Source organism: Diabrotica undecimpunctata, chromosome 3, assembly GCF_040954645.1.
Source record: "Diabrotica undecimpunctata isolate CICGRU chromosome 3, icDiaUnde3, whole genome shotgun sequence".
Classification (NCBI taxonomy): domain Eukaryota; kingdom Metazoa; phylum Arthropoda; class Insecta; order Coleoptera; family Chrysomelidae; genus Diabrotica; species Diabrotica undecimpunctata.
This window is the reverse complement of record NC_092805.1, coordinates 117784251-117807860: the sequence shown is the minus strand read 5'-3', so window position 1 is coordinate 117807860 and position 23610 is coordinate 117784251. Positions and strand designations below refer to the sequence as shown.

The 23610-nt window shown below is 34.0% G+C and overlaps 1 protein-coding gene across 3 annotated transcripts in view; it reads right to left on the bottom strand.

Annotated features, from left to right (window-relative positions):
- The window catches only part of rho-5 (rhomboid-5), a 693122-nt gene that overhangs the window by 503786 nt on the left and 165726 nt on the right, over positions 1-23610 (bottom strand). The window contains exon 1 of one of the 3 annotated variants that reach the window (XM_072526725.1): positions 20846-20967. The exons of the other annotated variants lie outside the window; for them this stretch is intronic. The gene's annotated coding sequence lies outside the window, so the exon portion shown is untranslated. Of the gene's footprint in view, positions 1-20845; positions 20968-23610 lie in introns of those variants that run through there. 3 annotated transcript variants of the gene reach the window in all.

Sequence of the window (23610 nt, the reverse complement as noted above, 5' to 3'; positions counted from 1 at the left end):
GCCAAGGGTATGGTTAAGATACGTTGATGACACTTTTGTGATTTGGGGTCACAGAGTAGAAAAAGTTAACGAATTTCTGTCTTATATAAACACATGCGGAAACGTAGAAGGACGTAGAGGCAGAGGACGCTCACCTATCCGATGGTCAGATCAAGTACAGAAAGCCACTGGAGAGACGTTTTCCGAGTCCATGAGAGCAGCCCAAAATCGCAAGAGATGGAGAGAATTGACAGCCCGCATTGTAGGAAATCACGATCCTCAGCAATGAGGAAACGACAAGAGAGAGATAAACACATTACATCCAAATATTCAATTTACGATGGAAACAGAAAAAGATCAACAACTAGCGTTCCTAGATGTATTAGTAAATCGGAAGGAAGGTTACTTAGGTCATAAAGTGTATCGAAAACATACACACACGGACAGATACCTAAACAGGAACTCAAATCATCATCCAAGCCAAAAACAAGGTATCATCAAAACTCTGGCGGAGAGGGCGAAGAGAATTTGTGAACCACAGCATCTCGAAAGTAAACTTCTTTATATTGAAAAAGCGCTCACCTCTAATGGTTATACCAGAAGAGAAATACATAGAGCGATGAACAACATCTCTAGAACGTTATTGCCCTATATATCGGGGGTAACAGACAGAATTGGACGAATACTTAAGAAAGTCAACATAAAGACCATTTTCAAGCCTACAAAGAAAATCAAAGACTACTTCAGATCGGTGAAAGACAAACGTGACCCATTAGCGACGGCTGGAGTATAATGAATACCATGCACATGTGGAATGGTATATGTGGGAACCACGAAAAGACACACAAACACAAGGATAAATGAACGTAAAAGCCATTGTCATTTGGGACATATCAACAAATCTGCCGTGGCCAACACGCTTTGGGAAGCGGAGAACATCGAATATTGTTTGAAGAAACGCAGATGTTGGACAAAACTTCATAGTACTACCCACGGTTGTATCGGGAAGCGGTGGAAATATATAAGCACAAGCAAAAGAAAAGCTACTACGAACGACGACACGCCCCCTCAAGCCGAAACCAGTGGAGGGGAGGCGAGTGGGAAATATAAATATTGCCCCCGTACGTCAGTTTCAGGTTACAAGCGAAGCAGTAACATCTCCAGAAGATGCCAACCCCTAGTGTTGGCGAAACGTCGAGAACTAATCTCAGAAGACAACGGTCTAACAGCCCGAACAAACAGTTTAACAAGTTAGACGATGGCCGTGAAAGCCTAACGCAGTTTATCACTGTTACACTTCTTTAAAATAACTTTATTCAACACCAACTTCTTTACAATACTTTCACACAATGACAACAATAAACTTATTGTTGTATAAACTGTTATTTATTAAACTGTCAACTTCCTCTGTTTGTATACATTTTCTGATATCCCAGACATTAAACATTTTAAAAATTCTAGATTTCTTTAATACTTCTTTTTTGTCAAGGGACCCTTTTTATATGGAAAAAAATCTCACGGAACTGTCGTAACACTGCTCCTTCCCTTATAGGTATTCGCCTCGAATAACGGTTCCATCAGGGATTGATTAAAGCCAATATGATAGATCAAGTAATTACTATTTAAATGGGAATAAGCCATAATTAAAGGTTAAAGTACGTTTATTGACGTTTCAATTTCCACTTCGGAAATCGTTCTCAAAATATAAACATTAGTGAATTAGAACGATTTTCGTAACGTCTTAGATCGTTTATTTCCTGCAGGACAAAGTTTCGGAAAAAGTCCTTTCTTACATGTGGATAGTGCATACGTTACATGTACGTTGTATAACAATACTGGGTCATCTCTTTCGAAAGGTGTACCAGTAGCACGCATGTCGAGCCTGGTCTTGGCTTTATCACTTTGAAGCTGTAAACTTTTACAAGGAAATTCGTAATTTTTTTCCAATTTTTTTTTCAAATTTTTATGTCATGGATGAACATTTTTTTTTCGCAGAAAGGTAACGTTTCAAAAATAAGACCTTCACTTCTCTTTCGGTAACAAGAATAAAGGAATTAAAGTATTCCAATCTTTTTGATTATCAGCGACAGACATTGAAAGATATTTAGGAACAGTTATATTATGTCTTTTGACCATTTCGTCAGATTACTGATGCAGAGGCATAGTGCGAGTTTTCTTAACACTCAACATTTTTATTATTTCTTGTCATTATTCTAATTTAAAATTTCGTCTTTGATCAGAATGTGGAGGACTCCACAGAAATTGAAAAAAGGCTAAATTGTCTCAATAAAAGAGATGACGGCATCCGGTTACCTTCGACATATGAGATCTCTCGTAAAGAAAATATCGTCCACTCCATTCTCCAATCAAAAATCCATCTGTCAGAAGATATTCGCGCCAACCCTCGCGATAATCCCAGCGCCAATTCCCACGTCAGCCACCATCCTAACCACGTCATCATCGACAGTATAAAAGAATCGGCAGCTATTCCCAGCACCGGTAATTCATTGATTAGTGATCAGTATAGCAGTGTCTGGGGGCTCGAAAGACTGAGACCTCGGAAGCCCTGAAGAAATGTCAGAGAGGATGTCGAAAGATAGGCGCAGTGACAATCGTCGACGCTGTTCAACCCAGAAGCCTGTTGAGTTAAATATTAATTCTTGTAATAGTATTAATCTTAGCTTTAAGTTTAATTGTACTAACCGGGAAATCTTTCGGAACATATATGTATGTCAAAAAAATTTTATTTCAAATTTTTAGTAAAAGGTATTTTATTTATACCTTTTACTAAAAATTTGAAATAAAATTTTTTTGCTGATACAGCTACAGGAACTTAGTTTCCTAGTGGATATATGAATATGTAATATATATATATATATATATATATATATATATATATATATATAATATATAATAATCCAATAACCTATCTGGAGAAAACAATAAAAAATTTTTTGGACGGATACTTCTTTATATAGAACCACCTGGTATTTTTATTTTTGGAATATCGCTGGGAACATTTTTCACTATCTTAACCGGCTTGACCCTTTATGCCATAACTTTGGTTCCTTAAATTATGGAGAACATTAAGCATTAAAACCATTAACTATAACAACTTCGTTCTAACGTAAGCGCTATTAAACAAACAGGCTTTAAACTTTCCAAACGTAAAAATAGGTACAGAATTTATTTTACTTTTTATAGCGTCTTTTATTTGCCAATAAAATCGTACTACATAGCAAAAATTGCTTTAGTTTAATATAGCGGTCCAGAAAACATTTATATTAGAATAGTTTCATTTTATTAGGGCCAGAATAATTGTTGTTGTAAAGAGACGAAATATAAACGTATATTTCAACTGGTAATCCGCTTTGTTCTGTTTGTTTTAACCTTAATATCGTCTCTTATTAATAACAGCAAAAATTTTATACTATAAAAGCTTTATTACTCTTTTATGTAACTATTGCTATATATTATTACTCTTTTTCATCTGATACTAGAAATCTTTAAAAACCACAAATTGTTTATTTTAATTATAATAAGAATTATTCAGGAATGGCCAAATAGAGAAGGAGAAAATTAGATCTAGTGGGTGAATGTAAATACTGTCATACCAACATAAAACCGTCATGCTGTATTAATGAAATATTTCAAATTACGAATAAATTCCTAACTGATCCCTTTATTAAACAAAACAAAAAACATCTCTGCTAATAACACACTGGCCTAAAATTTTATGAACAGAGTTCTTGGCGTTGGGTAAAGGAAGTCGCAGAATTTAATTTCGGCCTCGTCGGAAGGAAATGATATAGAGCCCATTAAAAGGGTTTTGTCTCGACCTATTGTACTTAGTTTATGTAGACTGTCGGAGAAATCCATAATTTCTAGATAAGGCTCGTCTCGCCTAAAGAGAAGTGAAGATGGTAACTGCAAGGTGGCAGTAGTGTTCTGGATGTAATAAAAAAATAGAATGAAATTATACTAGAGTTAAAAGTAAAATTGGATAGAAGCCTTTTCTAATAAACAAATTTTAAATGTTAAAATATAATATCCATACTTAATTTATTTAGTGAGTTAAATGAGACGGGTGTTATAGTTTTTAATTTAGAGGTTAGATATAATAAGTGTTCAAGATATTCAAGATATTCAATATATTGAATATTTAGGCACATTAGGCAAATATAAAATACGACGATAAAAGCAATTTTTTAATGTAATTTTTAACATATTAGTTCATACTTAATCTTCTTTTTCTTTTTCTTAGCCTTTTATTATTCATTTTTGGACATAGGCCTCTCCCAACTCCTTCCATCGATCTATATCCTAACGTCATACGTGGTCTTTCTCTTGATTGTTTACCTTTGTAGGATCTCTAATTTTGAATTTTGGCATTTCAACGTTGGTCCTGTTGTCTAGCAGTGGGACCTACGAAGCTCTATTAGAATTTGGCGATTTTTGTTAAACTCCAACAAATAAATAACGAAATCAGTCATACGCGTGATTTCTTAAGTTCCAACTTCCAATGAGTTTTACCAAGAATCGTGTCAGTAGCGGAGAATTTATTTTTTATTTAGCGTATGGCATATTAAGAACTTATAATTAAAGTAATATTAAAAAAAACGTTAAATGATAATATAAACCAACATCCAATTTTATCAATATAATCTAAAACATTTTCAGTCGTATTTAGGAATTCCATCTTATTAGATTTTCTTGCTGATCTGTCAATACATTACCCTCCTTATCTCTTCACTTGTTTTATTTTGAAATCTTTTTTGCTTTTGTTTAATTTCTGATAAATTTTTCCCATCTCTATTGGCTTATTTAGATCTTGAAATAGTTTTAGTAGTGCTTGTAGTTCTTTGTTCATAGTGTCTCTTTTCTTTCTGCGGTGGATTTTCTTTTCTTTCTTACGTAGTTATTTATATTCCTCCTCTGCTAGTCGGGTTCTGTGCCCCTGTTGCATCAGTATATATGCTCTGTTTTTTCTTTCTGTTATAATCTAATATTCTTTGTCAAAACAGTCATTCGTTCTTGTTCTTTTTTGTTTACCTTCCATGCCTAGTAATTCTTCAGCTGCCTCTTTCATGATTTTTCTGCACCATTCCCACTCTTCGTTCATATTTTAGTCCCTTTTCTAGTTTGATGTTTATATTTTGTTTATAATCTCTATTTTTGTTTGTATTTTTGAGTCCTATCATTCATGTTGCTGGACGAGCATGGCATGCTGGACAAGCATGCCGGACGAGCATGCTGGACGAGCCATACAGTCTGTAGTCAACACCCCGAAGTATGAGCGGGAACACAAAATGTATCAATACTCATACTCCTATGAAACGCACCTGGCGGATCATAAGAGCCTTCACATTTTACTCTTCTTCAACTTGTCTTGAGTGAAATGTCTTTAATCTTTTCTATCAGCCTCTCTTGGCTAACTCTTGTTTTCTTCCGACCCCGAAGGGCGATTAGGTTTCCGAAGGCAGACGGGTCACTATATTTCTTTCTAATATATTCTTCCCATCCACACCTTCTTTCCCTCCCCATCCTACCCAACAAAAATATGGAGAAAACCAGATGCAAAAAATCCGTAAGTTAAGATGGAAGCTATCGTGCTAAAAACTGAATGGTTGCACGTCACGCGGCCGCTAACGATGCTCTTGGGACACCGGGCGAAATCCCATTGAATATTAGCCTTGTTCCTGTACGCGGGGCTCTACAGGAATCGACCAACGTTCCCCAGCTACTCGTGAGAATAAATATGAATACTCACCAACATGCTAGGCAAGCACGGTGTTTAAATGCCAAAAACCCGACCACTGTAAACCAACCCTATTCAATGTGCGTCAAAAAGATAAACCTCAACATCGCCACATATAATGCTCGGTCACTCTCTACCGAAGAAAGATTCGAAGAAATGGAGGAAGAACTCTCAAAAGTGAACTGGGATATTGTAGGTATCAGCGAAGTTAGAAAAAAGGGAGAGAGTCTTTCCTCACTCCCATCAGGCCATTTATTTTATTACAAAGGAGAAGAGGAATCGACAGTCGGATGCGTCGGCTTCTTTATTCACAAAAGAATTGCTAACAGAATTGTGTCAATAAACCAAATCTCAACAAGAGTGGTCTACTTAAACATCAAAATAAACGCCAGATATATCCTAAAGTTCATTCAAGTGTACGCCCCTACTACAGGACATCCAGACGAAGAAGTCCAAATATTCTACGACCAAATATCCTGTGCAATCAAGGAAAATCCTGGCCACTTCTTAATAATAGGTGGTGATTTCAACGCCAAAATAGGCACTAAGGAAGACCCCTCTGAAATAATATTGGGAAATTTTTGGAAGCGAAGGCAGAAATGATAGAGGCAAACAACTACTGACTTTCCTTTTGGAAAACAATCTTTATCAAATGAACAGCTTCTTTAAAAATAAAAAACACAGAGGATGGACATGAGAAAGTCCTGATGAAAAAACAAGGAACGAAATCGACTTTTTCTTAACAAACAAAAAAGAATTATTTAAAGACGTAAATGTGCTCAACCAGTTCAGTACAAGCAGTAATCATAGGTTAGTAAGAGCTAAAGTAACGATATCAACCGAAAAATAAAGACTCAAAATGATAAATAAAAAACAACCAAAGAAATGGACAAAACCAACTAACATTCAGGAGTTCGAAAAATATATTGTTAATTCATTGAAAGATACAACAACAGCAGACATCAATATATTGAACAAACAAATAGTCAACACAATGCAACAGGCTCAAACTAAATATTGTCCGACAAGCAAAAAAGATGAAAAACTGAGTCAACCCACGAAAACCCTTATAGAACTAAGGCGACAAATGAAAGGATATAACACTACAAGCAAAGAAGCGATAAATCAAATAAATAAGACGATCACAAAGGCAATAAGAAAAGACATAAGAAACTATAATGTAGAAAAAACAAAACAGGCAATAGAGCAAAATAAGAACATGAAAGTTTTGAAGAGGAGCGTACAAAAGGGGAAAATATAAATTAACAAACTGAGAAACAACGAACAGAGATGAAATATTAAGAATAGTCAAAGAGTTCTACACAGAGTTATATAGATCAAGAAAACAAGATAACAATACGGAACCTCCAATTACACTAAAAAATGGGGTATTAAACCAAGGATCAGATTTAATGCCCGATATAACATTTTATTTTTAACGATTAACGATATAACGATTTTATTACACAAAGCAGGAGACAAAGCAAATTTAGAGAATTACAGACCGATTAGCCTCCTCAGCCATATATATAAGTTGTTTACGAGAATACTAGTTAAGAGAATGGAAAGAAAATTAGAGACTTCATCAACCAAGGGAACAGGCAGGATTCCGAAAAAGTTACGGAACAAATGACCATCTACAAAGTATAAAAACCCTAATAGAGAAAGCAGTGGAATACAATAAACCTCTAGTTCTAATATTTATCGATTTTCACAAAGCCTTTGACACAGTTGAGCTAAGCAAAATATTACAGGCGCTTAAAGAATGCAGGCTAGATTATAGATACTAAATTATTATACAAAATATACCTGCAGGCAACAACCACTGTCAGATTACATACTAACAGTAATCGCATAAAAATAGAACGGGGGGTTAGACAAGGAGACCCAATGCCACCTAAACTTTTTAATACGGTGCTAGAACATGCTTTTAAGAATTTGGATTGGATGACGAAGGGAATAAAAATAGATGGAGAATATCTAAACAACTTACGTTTCGCCGATGATATACTTATAATAGCTGAAGATCTAGGTATGGCAAGAGAGGTGGTACAGGAACTCGTTGTGGCTACAGAAAGTGTAGGTTTAAATATAAATATCTCGAAAACAAAAATCATGACCAATTTGGTACCCAACCAGAACATCAGTATTGGTGGAAAAGAAATAGAACTCGTAGATAGATATAAATACCTGGGACATGAAATTATGATTGGCAGGGATAACCAGAAAAATATAGAATAAAGAGAAAGGTATTTGATCAGTGCGTCCTCCCAGTCTTGACGTACGGAGCAGAAACACTTACCTTAACAAAAGCAGCAGCTACCAAACTGAGAGTCACGCAGAGAAAAATGTAGGGGTCCATGTTAGGAATAACTCTGCGAGACAGAATAACCAACGAAGACATCAGGAGAAGAACCGGAGTCACTGACATCATCGAGAAGATAGCCAGACTATAATGGAGATGGGCAGGACACATAGCCAGAATGGCAGATGGGCAATGGACAAAGAGGTTATTGGAATGGAGGCCAAGGGAAGACAAGATGGACTGACGATTTAAGAAGACTCAATAAAAACTGGATGAGAGCGGCGCAAGATAGACGGGGTTGGAAACATGAGGAAGAGGCCTATGTTCAGCAGTGGACTCTTAAGGCTGGATGATGATCGTTCATGTTTAGAACCTATTTCCTCTTTTAAATGTTTAAAATTCTAGCCCTTACCCTACTTTCGACCAAGTAGTGATCAAAATCCGCAGTTGCTCCTCTTCTGGTGCGGACGTTTATTATATTCGATTGGTTTATTGAGTCTACAATAGCATGATCTATCATATTTACTGTAAGTCCATCTGGTGATTTCCAGGTGCCATTGTATATATCTTTCTGAGCGAAGTTAAAATTATATAATCGATTAAAAAAACTACCATGGAAAAAAGAAGTCATTTTTGAAATCAGTACATTAAAAATATTTAATATTGTTCTGAAGCTATTTTCTTGTGGCATGTTAAAGTAATTACTATTTAAATGGAAATAAGCCACAATTAAAGGTTAAAGTACGTTTATTGATGTTTCAATTTCCACTTCGGAAATCGTTATCAAAATACGTTTTTCCGAAACGATTTCCGAAGTGGAAATTGAAACGTCAATAAACGTACTTTAACCTTTAATTGTGGCTTATTCCCATTTAAATAGTAAAAATACTTAAAATTAGTTATTTCTCAAGAACCAAATTTTTTCATTTTGTTGGGCTGTGTTATCACCTGTCCTGTCCTGTTCCCTACTGTGCAAGTTAAACATTTACTTTGTATTCCAGTTCTTTCTTTGATGGAATTTTTAGTTTTTTATTGGCGCTTAAATATTATTAACTTGTATTAAAAGAAAGTATTTGCTTCGTTATGTAGTTGCAGAAATCTGTTGATTCAGCTGTTGATTCATCTGTTGTCTTTTAGTTTACTATGTTTACTTTATTAAACAAATTTCGACATAATATCAGGACATTAATTAATTCCGTTATTAAAAAGACTTCTTGGTTATTCTTCTTCTTCTTCTTCTAATGGCGCTACAACCCTTTGTGAGTCTTGGCCTGCTTAACAATGTTCTTCCATTCTGCCCTGTCGGATACTTTCTTTCGCCACTGCCTGATATTCATGGTTTTAAGATCCCTCTCTACGTCGTCTATCCATCTTTTACGGGGCCTTCCTGTTGTTCTGTTTCCTTGGGGCTTCCATCTCTGGACTACTTTTACAGCTCGATTATCTGGCATTCTTTCTAGGTGACCAAGCCAGTTTAGTCTTTGTGATTTTACAAATCTGACAATATCTGCGCTCTGCATTAGTTCATCCAGCTCGTGGTTCATTTTAATTCTCCACAAACTATCGCTGCATTGGGTTGGTCCAAATATCTTCCTTAGTATTTTGCGCTCAAATATGCTCAATTGATTTTCATCAGTGGTTGAGAGGGTCCACGTTTCACATCCATATGTGACCACTGGTCTAATTACTGTTTTGTAGATTCTCAGCTTAGACTCACGATTCAGTAACTTACTTTTCATTACTTCTTGGTTATTAAGAGAATTAAATTTTTCTGAGAAATAAACGTTCGTTCTGTTTACTGCTGTAAACGCAATATGTAGAATCAATTGTAGGGACTATTGTATTTTTAACAATATGATTTATGTAATGCATGACTCGATGTATAACTTTGCTCTATCCGAGTTGCTCCATCATAGTTTGTAATTCCTCGAATGTGCTCGCTATAATTACGATGTTATCAGTGAATCTAAGGTCATTTAACTTATTGTCGGTAAGTTAGATGCCATATGTTAGCTTACGTTGACTTCTCTCTTAATAGGAATGGTCTTTTTATTTTTGTCTTATTCTAAATCATATTTAAACTGATTTTAAAACTGTTGAATGTTGGAAAATTTCACAGTTCCAGCGGCGTCGTTATTTTATTGTTTTTTAGAATTGAATTATTTTACTAGAAATTAATTCCATCGTGATTTATACGTAACCTTTGTCGTTCTGTGAATATCGTAACTACCGTAATTATATCGTATAAGTCATACCTTAATATTAAGTTTATTTTGGAATGGTTCATAGTATCCTGACATATTGCATAATTCTTTGGGAAAACTCGTCCTATGCATACAAAATTTTCACTTTTCAAAAAGCAGCAATCCGAATTATTGACTCAGCAGAATATCTTCTTCTTTAAGTGCCATCTCCGCGGCGGAGGTCGGCAATCATCACAGCTATTCGGACTTTTGAGACGTCTGCTCTGAAAAGTTCATTTGATGTACATCCGTACCACTCTCTCAGGTTGCGCAGCCATGACATTCTACGCCTCCCTATGCTTCCCTTTCCTTGGATCTTACCCTGCATACTCAGTTGGAGCAAGGTGTATTTCTCTCCACGTGTAATATGTCCGAGAAATTCTAACTTTCTTGTTTTTATTGAATTTAAAATTTCTATTTCTTTGTTCATCCTTCCCAGAACCTCTTTGTTTGTGACGTGTTCTGTCCATGATATTTTCAGAATTCTTCTGTACACCCACAGCTCAAATGATTCCAGTTTTTTCATTGATGTCGCATTCAAGGTCCAAGATTCCATTCCATAAAATAAAGTCGAAAAAACATAGCACCTCGCCAACCTAACTCTTAGTTCCAGTTTTAAATCCCTGGTACATAGAACTCTTCTCATTTTGTTGAAATGAAGAATATCGCGACAGCTAAAATCCTTGTTTAAAACGTATGGCATTCTTCCTTTTAAGTTTAAATTAAGTTAAATTTAATTGAATTAAATTAAATTAAATTAGGTTTAATTTCTCAGGGTTCTTTACTACAAACAAAAATTATTTACCTTCGACTCGTGGCTTCTAGTATTTTCTGGATCTGGCTTTCTTTAGGATAGACAAGGAGAATAAATAATATATACACAATTTATGATCTTTTTTTAAAAAAATACCATTTATTTTAATACCATATAGAAATATGAAAATAAAGATCGTGCACAATTTATTATTTATTCCTCAGAACAAAAGAAAACTGAATTTTGTTATCTCCCTTTTAAACCAAGTTATTTAATTTACTGTAAAAATTGTTCTAATTAACTTTCTTAAAAAAGAAATAAAATTTTATTATGTGCCAATTATCTGATTTGTAAATTCAATTTTTTTTAATCAATTACTTTATGATATGGGTTTAAAAAAAATGTATGGTACAAATACAACGCTTATTTCACAAAATTTGACCGACCTTTTTGATTTACTCTCTGCGATGTTTCCCGACGGACACTGATTTAGTCTCCGGATTGTGTTCCCGCAAAACTGTCCAATTCTCCAACCACGTGTGGCTCTGCTTCCTCCCTCCAAAACTGTTACTCAAAACAGCACTCGTTCAGATTCTCCCCAAAATTAAACCTCCGACTCGTTTCAAAATAATAATAATGACACTCTTTCAACCAAATGGTTTTCTCGCCTCGACTGGTTATCTCCTATAAACTTATATAAATTTTCTTTCTCTACTTACAGAGTTAGGAGTCTCTTCGGACACAAGGAGTTTGATATTCTCGACCTGGTCACGATTCGCCTTCAACTATTATGCTATCACCAACAACTCACAAACAACAACTAATACTTATTTTTCACACACTGTTATCAAACTGGACTTCTCGTTATGGATGGTAAAAATACAATGACTGAAATCTCCTGGTTCAATTTTCAAATCGACTGTCCTATTCTCCTACCCTCGTTCTTCCTAGCCAATCACACACATTCATTCTTTCTACCGATCTTCAAAATTTCCTATTTTTAAATTTTAAGAAATCAAGCGTGTCTTACCCACTTAGGTTTTTCCCTAAATTAACAGAAGATAATACCGACTAACCTTTCTTTTGTGTCTACAGGTAAATCCGTATTTGTAAAAGATAACGTCTAATTCATAGTTTTACCTTCGAAGAAAAATAATATACAAACCATTGTCTATCAAACATTAATTTGAAATTCTTATTTGATACAAAACCATGTATAATTATTTGTACAAAATCATGTACAAGTATAAAGATTTTAAACAATATTTAATACTTTCTAAATTTTCCAATAAAATCCTTTATAAAAAGGTATATAAAAAACCCAGTCGGGCTATGTTAAAAAGACAAAACGTTGTAGGAATAAGTATTTCATCATCAGTGTCAAATATATTACATGAAAAAACCCAGTCGGGTTATGTTAAAAAGACAAAACCTTTTCGGAATAAGTATTCCATCATCAGTGTCAATATATTACATGTAATATTACATGAAAAAACCCAGTCGGGCTATGTTAAAAAGACAAAACGTTTTCGGAATAAGTATTCCATCATCAGTGTCAATATATTACATGTAATATATTGACACTGATGATGGAATACTTATTCCGAAAACGTTTTGTCTTTTTAACATAGCCCGACTGGGTTTTTTATATACCTTTTTATAAAGGATTTTATTGGAAATTTTTTTATTATATGGTATACAGCCAACTACAGGAACTTAGTTTCCTTGTGGACTTTCTAAATAATCCCGAAATGTTTTTCCATACAAATTGTTCTTAGAAACTATTCACTATTGAAGTCCACTGTTCTCCGAAAACATTTCTTAATTATAAATCATTATATTTACAAATTCTTAACCTATACAGGGTCTTGAATATTTATGATCTCATGGTATTGTGCATACAAAAATTGATTTTATTCTTGATCTATTTTAGAATCATAACAATATATATTTGAAAGTTTGTTAACTGTTCATAATAATATACAAATGTAAAATACATACTGATCAACATCAGTACAATATAAGAAACAAAAGTATTATCATTATACCATATTCCAGACTGTGTGTTACACAACTTAATACAATAGATTATAATCTGTATAATTGTTTTTTAAACCTGAACAAAAATATTAATATTAAGGCAATTAATTCTAAACAATTTTACAAATTAGCAAAACACTTCTTGCTGGAACACTGTTTCTATAGTATACAGGAATTTGTTTGAGTGTGGTAGTTTTTATAAAAACTATTTTGCACCTAAGTGAATTGTTTTTTTTTTTAATATTTTTATATTTCTATTTTTCACTGTATATGTTATATTATGTATTGTTGTATAATTTCTTAGTTATTTTCTATGTATACATAAGTGACTTATTTATATTGTGATATGACATGTGGTATTTACTATGTAAAAATTGTCAATAAACTTATCTATCTATGTGATTTTCTTCTGTAAGCTTTTACCTAAAGAATTAGAAAGCTTTTACCATCGAATGCATACTTGTGATCATATTAGATTTTTGTTCATGGTTAAAAATTAAATGACCTGGTATTATTTAATATCTTACTGAGAATTACATAGCATAGGTAAATGGTCAATCGCAACAATATTAATAAATGTTAATTTAAAACATGCGAACAGTTTTTTATAGTCAGTGTTTAACTCGTTGTTGTTATAGTATCATCATCATTATGGCTTTACAATCCTGCGTGGGTTCTAGTCTCCTCAATAATTTCTCTTCAGTCGTCCCTATCCATCGCCTTCCTCCGCCAAGCACATATTCCCATATTTCTAATGTATTTATCGACGTTATCAAGGAACCTTGTTCTGGGTCTTCCTCTTCTTCTTTGACCAATGGGTCTATGAAGGAGCGTGTTTCTAGCTGGGTCATTTTGTTGCAAGTTGTATCGTCTTCTCCGCACTCGATTGTCATTAACTGCTCCATAGATTCGATTTAGTACTTTTCTTTCGAAACATCCTAATATGTTAGTAACAATGTTGTAATAGTACCGGTATCATTCGACTCTGAACATAGTAGCTAATACGTGTTTTAAATCGAGCTCTCATAATTAATTTAAAAACTAGTGAAATACTAAAAATATTTTCGTTAATTAGTGATCCAGCAGTGAAATAACAAAAATAAACACAACAGAGATAGTAAGTTACTTTAAACATAACAGTTTTTACTATTATCAAATATTATTTTGGATAACCTACAAAATCTAGGACAGGTATTTATACCAAACCTGTTCCACTGCAGACTAAGAAGGTTGTTTGCCAGGACCGTACTCCAGTTACAAATGATAATTAAAAATGGATAGTTCTATTCAATCTGAAATTCCTACAACTAACAATACACCAAACAGCTCCTCATCATATCAATTTAATGGATCACCTACATATTCTTCCGTAACCAATCAAACACAACAATCCAATATATTTCCATCAAGAAAACAAGCAATTATTTTTGATTCAATTGAAAATACCAAACTAGATGATTACTTGTCCGCTTTGAGTCATCTGATACAACCAACCCAGATATCCTTCTGTTCAAAATTATCAAATAATAGAGTATGTATTTATTTAGCAAACGAAAAACTAGCTGAGGATTTCATAAACAGAAATGAAAAAATTCAAATAAACCATCAACTCCTACAAGCTCGTAGACTAATTAGCCCCAGTCAGCGATTAGTATTGTCCAATGTCTGTCCCTCAATCCCACACTCAGTCCTAATATCCGCATTAAAATCACATGGAATAAATCTTCTGTCACCTATAACATTCCTAAGAATAGGCACATCAACACCACAATTCCAACATATTTTGAGTTTCAGACGCCAAACATACATATCTCCACTAAATAACCAGCCCTTACCTGATTCTTTTCTTATCACATATGAGGAAACGACATACAGAATTTTCCTTTCATTAGATAACCAAGCTTGTCAAACATGTAAACAAACCAACCACTTAACAAAAAATTGTCCAATGTCTACTGCGATTACAACAGATAATTCAACATCAAATAATCCAGTTCCAAATATAAACCCAATTGAAAATACAACTAATCTATCAACTCAAAAAACCCAGACAAACACTAAACAACAACAATCAAAAGAAGAAAGCACACAACAAGAAACCCAACCACAATATAGCCAACAAGAAAAACCACACATGCAGCTAACCAAAGAAGATTCAGAAACAACAAACTACCCAAAAATAGATATAGAAAATAAGGCAACGCATATAAACACAGGGAAAGCACAAAACAAACGCACAATCTCCCAAGTCTCTCCACCAGCTACTACATCTACAGAGGAACCTACTTTTATTACACCAAAAAATAAGGAGAAGAAAGTAAAATCAGATCAAAATGTCAAACCACAAAAAACACTAGAAGAAATGCTAAGATACTGTAAACCTTTATTTGAGAACCCAAATTCCAACTACCCTATAACTTACAAACAGTTATTAGACTTTTTTGAAAACTGTGAGAACTCACCAGACCCGTTAAGTGTCACCAAAATGTATACAGAAGAAACAGCAGAGGTCACAGATCTATTAACTAATATATACCCCTACCTAAAGGACCGAAAAATTAAAGTCAAATGCACTCGAATAAAAAATAAAATATTAAAGCAAATCAACTTAGACCTTCAAACAGACTTAGAAAGCGACGCATCAATAGAAAATTAATAACACATCATTTTCAACTCTCTAATTCAATGAAACATAAATGGGTATTACACCCATTTAGAAATGTTAAAATTACTAATTTCAAAACATAAACCTAGTCTGATATGTTTACAAGAAACCCACTTCAAAAACAACAAAGCTCATGACTTGAAGAATTTCAATTGTTTTTTTAGAAATCGAGAAAATTCGAAAATTGCAAGCGGAGGGGTAGCAATCTACATAAAAGATAGCTTTGACGCTAAACTGATAAAACTCACAACAACTATTGAAGCAATTGGAATTAGAGTCACAGACACAATTTCTTTTTCAATTTGCAATATTTACATTCCCCCCAATAAAGAACCCGATTCAAAAGAAATTTCAAACTTATTAAATCAACTACCTGCTCCAAGGATAATAATTGGAGATTTCAATGCACATAATCCGTTATGGGGTTCAGCAAAACTAACATCTCTAGGTCGAAAAATAGAAAAAATAATAGAAGAAGTCAACCTAAATATTCTTAACGACGGACAACATACGCGCTTTGACACAAGAACAGGTGAAGGCTCTTGTATAGATCTATGTATTTGCGAACCATCAATTACACATACTCTTACGTGGGATGTGTTACCAGATCTATATGATAGTGATCACTACCCTATCATAATAAGCAATGAACTACAATCAACTACCCCGCAACAACTAAAATGGAATTTAAAAGGCGCAAATTGGACAGAATTTCAAAATTACGTTGAAAACAACCTGCAAAACCTAAATGACAATGTAGATATAGACAAAACAATATACTCTCTGACAAACGTAATCACAGAATCAGCAAAAAAGTACGTTGGAATAATTAAGTACGATCACAAACATCAGTCGGTACCTTGGTGGAATCATGACTGCAAAGAAGCATTAAAACAATCGAAACAAGCTTTTAATAAATTCAAACGACAAAAAACTCAAGAAAATTCTATAGAATTCAAAAAATTAAGGGCAGTCGCTAGATATACCATTAAAAAAGCCAAACGTGACTCTTGGAGAGAATATGTCACCACAATACATAGTTCAACTCCTATAACAGCTATATGGAAAAAAGTCAACAAAATGTCTTGTTCCAAACCCCATAAATCAATAAACTTTTTAACTCAAAATAACACTATTTATAAAAGCCCAGAAGAAATATCCAATATACTAGCATCTACTTATGAATATAACTCAAGTAACTTAAATTATACTTCCAATTTCATAAAAATCAAAATAAAAGAAGAAAAAAATCCTATAGAATATTACGATCAAAACAATAACGATCTCAATATACAAATAACAAAGGAAGAATTAGAAAATGTATTTCAGAATTGTGAGAACACTTGTCCTGGACCCGACAATATACCGTTTATATTTCTTAAAAATTTAGGCCCTCAATCTAAAGAACACCTACTCAAAATCTACAATATAATCTTATCCAGAAACGTATTTCCTAAATCATGGAAAAATTCAATCATAATACCTATTCAAAAACCAACTAAACCAAAATCAGATCCACAAACATATCGACCGATATCACTCACATGTAGCATAGGTAAAATATTAGAAAAGATAATAAACAATAGGCTTATGTGGTATTTAGAAGCAAACAAATTAATTATTCCAGAACAATGTGGTTTCCGAAAACATCGCTCAACTTTAGACAATCTCGTTGACTTAGAATCAGAAATCCACGAAGCATTTGCAATAAAACAGCATTGTGTTGGAATATTTTTTGATATAAGCAAAGCATATGATACAGTTTGGAAATATTCAATCATTAAAACACTCAGCAGCTGGTTAATAAGGGGTAACATATTAAAATACATTTCAAATTTTCTTGAAAACAGACAATTTCAAGTTCGAGTTGACGGAACATATTCTCAAACAAAAATTCAACAAAATGGTATACCACAAGGATCAAATTTAAGCACAACTTTATTCTTAGTAGCAATAAATTCGATATTAACACAAATTGAAAACCCCGTCAAAGCTAGATTATACGCTGACGACCTAGTTATTTTCTGTAGAGGAAAAAACATAGCAACGATTCACAATCACATTCAAAAAGCGTTAACACACATTGAGAAATGGTCAGCTACAAGTGGACTTCAGTTTAACACTACAAAAACGAAAGCAATATGTTTCTCAAAGAGAAATCAAATCCAAACAAAAGAATTATATCTACACGAACAAAAACTAGATCATGTAGAAGAAATCCGATTTTTGGGTATGACGTTTGATAAAAAATTAACTTGGAAGACACATATTCAACAGCTAAAAAAATCCTGTCTACCTGGAATAAATTTATTACGATCCCTTGCCTTTAAAAACTGGGGTGCCGATTATTCAAGTTTAATACTTATTTACAAATCCATAATTCGATCAAAACTTGACTATGGAGCCATCGTCTACAACTCCGCCAAAAAAACACATTTGAAGTCACTGGATATTATCCAAAATAGATGTCTACGTATTTCTTTAGGTGCTCACTACACAAGTCCCATTCAAAGTCTTTATTGGGAAAGTGGAGAACTCTTTCTTTCAGAAGACAATATCTAAGCCTAACATATGCAGCGGCAGTGTCATCAAACCGAAATAATCCAGTACTGCATAACGTTTTTGCTGATCGATTTACAAATAAATTTCAACAAACACATCAAATTGATCATCCTTTTTACTTTCGTATAAAATCATACTTATCCAAATTAAATTTTCAATTTCCAAAAACCTATGATACCTCTTCAATCCACAACCCAGCACCATGGACAATATCTATTCCTGATATCGACATCTGTCTAACAAGCCTAAGAAAATCAGAGATATCATCAACCGTCATTAAACAAAAGTTTTATACACTATTAAACAGATATGGCAATACCTACAACGTATACACCGATGCGTCAAAAAATGAAGACAGAGTTGGAGCAGCAATTTATTCGGAAGACTCCTCAGTTAGTGTCAAATTGCCATCAATTCCAACCATCTTTTCGGCTGAATTATTTGCAATCCTAAAAGCACTTTTGTTAGTACAAAACAAAAACAAAGAAAGATATATAATAATCACAGATTCTTTAAGTTCATTATCCTCACTGACTCAATTGTACTGTGACAACCCCCTTCTACTTCTAATTAAAAAAGAACTTAAAAACATTGCAAATAAGAACATCCAAGTTCACTTTTTATGGGTGCCTTCTCATATAGGAATTGAAGGTAACGAAGTTGTAGATAAACTGGCTAAGAACGCACCAACTAACCCGATGTCCGAAGAAAGTAATATATTGGTACAAAACGATTTAAAACCATACCTAAAACAAAAAATAAGTCAAAAATGGCAAGAAACTTGGAACAACACTCCATCAAGGCTATACGAAGTCAACAAACATTCACATCTTTGGAAACCAAAAATAAAAGACAGGAGAGAGCAAGTGATACTTACCCGTCTCCGTATCGGCCATACACGACTTACTCATGACTATTTATTCCAGCGCAAAAATAAACCAGTGTGTGAAGTGTGCAACAGTGCTCTAACGGTTAAACATTTTTTAATACAGTGTCCCAAATATAATAGTGAACGACTAAAATATAACATACCCAACTCCCTAAGAGATGCCCTAGAAGAAAATACAGACACCCGAAAAATATTTTCCTATCTTAAAGACTGCCAACTCCTTCAAAAGATCTAAAATGAACATTATAACATACAAAGATATTATTATTATTATTATTGTAAACTAATGTATATTTTACTTATTGTATCTATATTGTATTAATCTAAATACGCTAAAGACCCTGCGTGGTTGATGCGTTAATAAAATAAAAAAAAAAAAAAAAAAAAAATAAAAAAAAAGGCAATGAATTCTAAACAATTTTATAAATTAGCAAAACACTTCTTGCTGGAACACTGTTTCTATAGTATACAGGAATTTGTTTGAGTGTGGTCGTTTTTATAAAAACTATTTTACACCTAACTGAATTGTTTTTTTTTTTAAATATTTTTATATTTCTATTTTTCACTGTATATGTTATATTATGTATTGTTATTTATATTGTGACATGACATGTGGTATTTACTATGTAAAAATTGTCAATAAACTTATCTATCTATCTATGTGATTTTCTTCTGTAAGCTTTTACCTAAAGAATTAGAAAGCTTTTACCATCGAATGCATACTTGTGATCATATTAGATTTTTGTTCATGGTTACAAATTAAATGACCTGGTATTATTTAATATCTTACTGAGAATTACATAGCATAGGTAAATGGTCAATCGCAACAATGTTAATAAATGTTAATTTAAAACATGCGAACAGTTTTTATAGTCAGTGTTTAACTCGTTGTTGTTATAGTATCATCATCATTATGCTTTACAATCCTGCGTGGGTTCTAGTCTCCTCAAGAATTTCTCTTCAGTCGTCCCTATCCATCGCCTTCCTCCGCTAAGCACATATTCCCATATTTCTAATGTATTTATCGACGTTATCAAGGAACCTTGTTCTGGGTCTTCCTCTTCTTCTTTGACCAATGGGTCTATGAAGGAGCGTGTTTCTAGCTGGGTCATTTTGTTGCAAGTTGTATCGTCTTCTCCGCACTCGATTGTCATTAACTGCTCCATAGATTCGATTTAGTACTTTTCTTTCGAAACATCCTAATATGTTAGTAACAATGTTGTAATGGTACCGGCTGTTAAATTTGTGATCGATTGCTTTGTATGGATAGTTTTCGTACTTATTTTCTTAACTAGTTTTTTACTGTGGTTCACTTCATGGACCTGTCTCACAAGATTAACAAGAAATTATCTGAAAAGTACATGATGGACTAAAAAAAATACTCCCTTTAACGGAAGCTTTTGTCTTTGTTTTGTTCTTTTTTAATAGAAGTATCAATGGCAACAGTTGAATGTATTGTGGGCAAGAAAAAACATATTAAGTTCAATAAAGCACAAAAAATATCCACCGCAGAACTATAGACTTATTTTTCCTTGAAAATGGAGCCTTGACTCTCAAATTTGTATTAAGTAAAATACGCAAAATATATAATTTTCCTAAAAGGAGCCGAGAATTATTACGAAAAACTTTACAATGTCTTAATTGGCTTACCTCTAATTTAAAATTTTCATGAATTTGAGATAAACCATTTATGATTTCTACATGTACTTTTCTATGCTTCTCCTCCTTTTTCTCTTTCTCGTCTTGTCTACGTTTGTCTTCTTCTTCTTTCTTCATGCGGGAGGTCCGAACTTGTCAAATTCAGCAGATCTTTTATTAACCATTAACAATTATTTAATATCTCTTTGATCCCACCGCTGTCACCAATGTTACACTTCTTAAATCAATTTATTTAAACAGCAACAATATCATAATACTTGTTATAAACTTTATATCAATGACAAATATTCGAAAAGTCAAATGTTACTTGTACTGTCAACTTCCTATGTTTATATACATTGCCTGAAGTTCCAGACTTTTCGAGACATTTCGGGAATTTTCGATGATATCTCGAATATGCTATATTTTGGTACTTCTTCTTTTTTGTCAAGTTTTTTCTATATGGCGTTAATCTTTTTTTCAATTTTAATTTATTTTTTATGTTATTTGGATGTACTTGCGAACATCACAGAGAGCGATGAAGTGAGCAATTCTGGGGATTTCACTGCGATACAAAATAATAAACGGAACCAGCTTCACAGATCAAACAGAACTAACAAAAAAGTAAACAACGTTGATCTGGAAACGGGACCAGACGATCTGAAAAAAGACAGACACGCAGAATAATCGAGTGAAAACCAAGATAAACCAACATCAAAAGATATAGGCCCCAGAAAAGATGGATATATGGTGGGAACTACTGCGGATTAGTAAAGCACATAACAAAGTCCAGTGGAGACACTTGTGTGAAACCTAGGTCCAGGAGTAGATGAATATGGGTTAAAAAAAGTGAAGAAGAAGAACTCAATATATTAAGACTATTAAAATGACATACCTGTAAAAGATAACGTTAAATAAGTAAGGAAAGCATACCCACCAAGTTGGCGTATCCACTTTTTATTATTTCTGACAATCTCGGAACTGTATTTGTAATAAACTTTTACGTTCTTATACAAATAATAAAAAGAACCATAAAACACAAAAGCAATATATTAATCTAAAACGTTCCGCATTAAGTAAGTTTGGCACTTTTTACAGGAGTTTTATCCAGGGTATTTCCGGGAAAATTGAATGGCATAACACAAAACACGACATAAAATAATACCCGCAATCAATCCAACTTACACACTAAACTTGGCAAATCTTATATATACCGAAATATTTCCAAGTTTCTGTGAATGCAATCTGTTTATAGATTTGCCCCTACCTGAAAATAAAAAGAACGATTTAAGTGGATTTAGTCGTATTCGAACTATGTCACATTTTCAGCAGGACCGCACTCGTTTGGATTATGAATGTAATCAAATGTTATACAAGTTGTAACTTTTCAGTTATAGATAAATTAATACCGGATTTTAGTCACGTAATTTTTAATTTTTTTAATCACGTAACCCAGAAGGCATAGTTGTCTACGCCTTTTTGTGACATGATACATGACCTTTTATGTCTGAGACATTCACATCCTACCTCTTTCGAATAATATTAAAAAAAAATAGAATAAGAAATTCATACACTATCTAAGTATTAAATGCGTAGTATTTAATATTTTCTGTGCATTTTAAGCACCTTAGTTTTATTTTTATCTACATATTTCATTTACAATCCATTTTCTTCTTTTCTTAATCCGAAAATCTTTAAGAATCTTTGACCGAGAATCAAAGGTATCAATATTTCACGGATAGTGTTTGATTAGACCGTTATTTGTAACTGTAATGTCTAATAGATATTGGTATTTGGATACGGCTGTCTAGCGACGGCCGAGTCCTAATAGCTTCCTACGAGCGAATGGACGAAACAAATAACGCTAGGGTGATGCTCCTTACCTGTCGTAAGAGGCGACTAATGGGATGAAATAAGAGATGGTGAGTCATCGTTCGAGATGTCGGATTCGCAGCAATAAACACAGGGTGCGACCTAGTTCCTATGTCCGTATGTAGAAATAGTAACGTGACCGTCGTTTGAGATGTCGGTAGTAGGTATGGGCGCTACTAGAAGTGAGACGAGTCCATAAGTCGCACTGGTCAACGGGTTCCTAGTATCGGAGAAGAGCTCATGTGTGACCACTGCCTTCGTTTCACATAAACTCTGCTGGAGGTTTTGCAAGTTCAATACGACCAATCCCAGACCGGACCTGCGCTTGTAAGACCTGCCTGCAGTGAAGACGAGTGGTGGAAGAGTAGGCTCTTTGGCGGTTACCTGACAAACGTGCGAGGTGGTCCGTTATTCCACCTGCGTGCACTTGTTCGCCCTCACAGGGACCACGGGCAGGTGTTCGTGTAGCAATACAGGTACTGCGTGGAATCCCACGGTTACGGCTACCATGCCAACCTCTTCTAAAGACGGACTCGCAGGGGCTTTAGTTCTGTCAGAATAGGATAGTCATCTGCCCTTTGGATGCTGTCATACCCTTTATGTTCCCTGCTCTACCCAAACTTATGCAAACTACCCCTGCTGTCATATCAACTTTTCAAGTTGAAAGTACTCAAGTTGATGGCATCCGTTTTACAAAATCGAACAATTGAACTTTGTGCTCTAGGAAGGGGCTATTTTCTCTTTGCTTAATCTTTTTAACACTGCTATCTCAACATGTTGACGGACACTTGTGTCTGTAGCCGTCAAAGCAAAGTTCACTATGTGACACGACGGCAGTAGCCGTCCAAAACGAAACGGTCGTTTTTAGACACTACGGCTATAGCGGCACGAATGTGAATTTACCG